Here is a 4488-nt window from a genome sequence, read left to right as displayed (position 1 = left end):
ACACACACACACACACACACACACACACACACACACACACACACACACACACACACACACACACACACACACACACACACACTCTCCCGCTCGGTTAAAAATTCCATCAAAACCTCCAAAGCTGATGCGGTTTTTGCCAGAGTTTTTTCTCCTCTTTTGTTTATATACCGCTGTATTCCTTCCTTTATTTACGTTCACTTCAAAGTTTTCATTAAAATGCAAAGGATTTTTGCCTTTCTCACTTATACCTCCTCAATCTGCCAATTTCCCCCCTACTGCACTTGAGAATTATCTTGACTTGTAAGGCTTTGCAAGTTTGTCTTTCTCTGTTTCTCACTCATTCCCTCTCTCACGAGTGCTCCGGGGGTGCAGTTATTTCTCAGTGGGAAAAATCCAAATATCATATCTGCACTGGCCCAATTACACAATCTGTCTGTTTCTGTGAACTTTGTTTTACATTTTGGCACTAGGACCGTCTCATTTACCTTCTACTGCAGATCACATAGCTAATCATTTTCCATCGCATGATCAGGAATAAGTGCAAATACAGAATATACAAATATTTATTGCAGATGCAAACATATCCATACTTAACTAACAACTTGTAACTTCCTGAATTAACCATAAATTACAATATTAATACTTCTACACTGACCGTATATCTTAATCATTATATATATAATGTGCTTCTAAATACTTTGTTAATCACTTATTTAAACTCGTATGTTATATATGAGCTCATTAATCAAGAATAAACATTTATATATACATCTATTTATAAATTATATACTAAGGCTGAATAATGCTTTATAAATGATCAATTAAGCACTTACTAATACCTTAGTAATGCTTAACTGTGTGACATTATTATAAAGTTCTACCCAATAAACAACCTCCATTATCTTTTAAAAATACCATGGTGCTTCTGTTTCCTTCTGATTACATATGAAACAGAAAGACAGATGCATGTTTTTGTCTTTTTTTGGTCGAGGTTCATTAGGTCAAAACATGGATAATAAGCTTCACATAGAAAACAATTTTCAAAGCGCTTCATGATAAAAATCATTCCAATGGAAGCAGCAGATTATGACGGTGAAACAAACTCTTCTCTCCCTCAGAAACTCCAATTTCTTTTTCATTTGAATGAAGACTTCTCCACCATGCAGGTGTGTGGTCATGCAAACTTTCATTTTAGTTTACGATGTCTCCATGGCCTGTCATTCTGTGGGATGTGTTTTCTATTTTAAAACGTGATGCATGGTGATTTGCGTTCTGCTAATGAACCACATCATTAAGAAATCCAGAGTGAATAAGAAAAATAAATGAATTACAGTAGATCCACAAAGGTATGTGTGCAATGATGGGGATAATAATAATAATCATTGTGCTGTCGCTTCAGCTAATGACTATGAACATGATGCCTTGTACAATGTGCTGCAGCGCTCTATTGCCGTTAATATAGCGTGTGTAATTGCAGTGTGTCTGGAGTTTAAACAAATATTTCGCCACAGATTAAAGCTTCAGAGTATTACATCTCATGCTTCTAATGTTGACATTATCGCTAAGTTTCTTTCTTTGCAGTTTTTTTTTGTTAAAATAAAAACAATCACTCCATCATTTCTCCCAAATCCAACACAATGTGCTTAACAAAAACCCCCAGAAAGGTAAATGTCAATGTGAAGGTTTTCATAAAGTGGTCGTACGGTAAGTAGGTTGGATCGCTCTTGTGCTGCGGCAATCAGTGCTGCTCCTGTGGGAATCCATTAATACACAGCTGACAACATGACACACGCTATAAACCAGAACCGGTGGGGAGAGATTGTGCTGGTTGATTATAATGAAGGATTTCACAAAAGCTACTTCAGAAACATATCTCATGACTGCACACTGGCAAAGATATTTTATATATATCCTCTCAGAAAGAAAAAAGTTACCTATAGTGGCATGCTGTGTTTTAGATGGCCGGTAGTGGGTGTGAGTAGTTTCTGTTTACAGAACGGGCAGCTTACATGGAGTCTGATGGGGATTCTCTGCTTTCTTCCAACTTTTTCTCCTCCTCCTCTCCTCTGTGTCAAGGAAAAGATGTAGCTCAGATCTCTGTTGGACTAAACATCTGTTCAGCCTCTGTGGAAGTTCAGGAGGAGTGTGAAATAAAACTTGTGAGTGTTGCATGTGCAGTTTTTTTTATTTACAAGTTAGTTTTGAATGGCACATGCACAGGGATTTGCATATGTGGCCCTATTAATGCTCCAGATGATTATTACATTAAATAATTATTTGACTCTTGCCCCCTTGGATGCCAGGTAGAGTTAACCCTTGTTTCCTTTTTCAGAAATGAGTAGTTTCAGTCAAATTTAAGGCGTCATTCCAGAACAAACTGACTGGGTGTGCATTAGAAGTTAATGAGGGTGATGTCTGCCTTACGGTGTACTAGGACTACCTTTAAAAGAACCTGTCAAAACCTGTCAATAAGGGTACTGGGGAAGGTATCAAATGTCATCATTATGGGGGAAAGAGTTGAAGCCAATCAGCAGAATGAAGTTTTTTTTTTTTTTTTTAAATATGAAGACTCATGATCCAGATGACCTTTGTGATCGTAACTTAATGGGTTATTTTCAGCCTTTCATCCCCAGCAGTACCCAGACATGCATATGGACAAAAATATTGGGCCCCACTCAGGTGTTTCCAGCCCCATTAACACAGAAGTATAAGATCAAATACGTAGCCGTGCATTTTGTCTTTACATTTTTGAAAGAATGGGTTATTCTAAAGAGCTCACTGAATTCAAGCACTGTACTGTAATAGGATAACAAAATTTCAGTTTCAGTAAAATTTCTTCCCTGCTATGTTTTCCATGATTATTCTGAAGTGGAAGCAGGAATGACACCAACTGATCCAAGAAGTGGCAAACCACATAACGTTACAGAGTGGTGGCTGAGTGCTGAGGCATGTAGCACGCAAAAGTCACCAACGCTCTGCAGACTTAATGGTTGCAGACTCCCAAACCTCCTTTAGAATAAAAAGTGTGCACTGGGACCTTCATGATCTGCTCCAGTAGGTAAAGTTTAGGCCAAGTTTCTGCATGAGTGAACCACTTGCTACTCTCCCTGTGTCTGATCCAACAGAAATGGTCATTTTAGTTCTCACAGAAAAATTAAAAACGGAACTGAAAATGACTGTGACTACTCTACAAAAGCTAATGTCAAACTGGGCTCTACTTCAATACGCCATAGATCATTCATTCCCGACTTGGTTAAAGTCTGATATTTGACTTTGAGGCATTTACAGCACTATGCAGAAGTTGTAAGTGCTTTAGGGGTTTGGATTTTCGCCATAATAGATGCATCTGATATGTCACAATGTAAATATAAAACATAACAGTGAAGCCAGAGAACTAATGAGCTAACTATCTGCAATAAAGAACAAGAAGGAGTTCTGCAACTCTAATCAAACCACTTGATGATTACGTGAAACGATATTGAACGAGCTGTAATCCACAGGCGAACAGGGTAAAGTTCTTCAAGATGGTTGGAACAAACTTTCTTGAAAATCTGCATAAGTGTATGAGAATGAGTGCTGCTTTAGTTAAAGGTCACGAACACCAGATGCTGATTTGATTTTCTTTTTCTTTACCACACAATCCGTAAGCTTATTTAATAGAAAACATTTTTTTATCTTATCTAAGAAGCATCTTCATTTCAATATATAGCTCTACATTTATCTTTTGTTTCTTTAATGTGACAAAGATACAGAAGCAAAATTACATTTCACAAATGCAGAGCAGCCTATGTATCTATGTATTTGATCAACATCTAATACAATTTCAGAGGTTTAAAAGGTTGTTGATGGGCTGTATTTATGTTTTTGTTTCATTTAAAGTGCTCAAAAATCCATGCAATGATACTCTGCCATGCAAGGCACTGGTGTAAGCATCGAGAGCTGTTGGCGTTCTGTGTCTAAAGTTGCTAAAAAAATACTTTGAAATCTGAAGCTGGAAATCAAACTGAAAACTGTGCAATTAGTAGATAGCACAGTCTACCTGTGGAGCTAAAGTGCCCAGTCCATCCAATCCATCTATTCACAAAATGTGCCATAAAAGATAAAAAAAAATGCCTTCCCACAGTGTTTGTGTTTTTCTTTGTAAATTGAGCAGTAGTCTGAGGAGAATGTTTCTACTCTGTAATTGTTTTGAGGGATTATTCAGCTGTGCATTTCAAAAAAAGAATGAATGGCATTGTTTAAACCATTCAAACACTGAGTCACAAACAAGCTGTCAGATAATACAAACGTTTTAAAACTAAAAGTTGACAGGAAATATTTTCTCCAAACCACTTTTATTTATTTTCATATCTGGGTGATATTTTAATGATAACCGTTCCTTTAGATCGTGCCATACTGAAGAAGTCGTCTGTGTTTCACATGCAATATTTCATACAGGGCAGGGGTGGGGGATTTAAGATTGACGTCAACTGGCCCTCAAGCCTAGAC

This window comes from Haplochromis burtoni, unplaced genomic scaffold, assembly GCF_018398535.1.
Source record: "Haplochromis burtoni strain Fernald_Lab_line unplaced genomic scaffold, NCSU_Asbu1 Contig_52, whole genome shotgun sequence".
NCBI classification, from domain to species: domain Eukaryota; kingdom Metazoa; phylum Chordata; class Actinopteri; order Cichliformes; family Cichlidae; genus Haplochromis; species Haplochromis burtoni.
Note: the sequence above shows the minus strand (reverse complement) of the source record.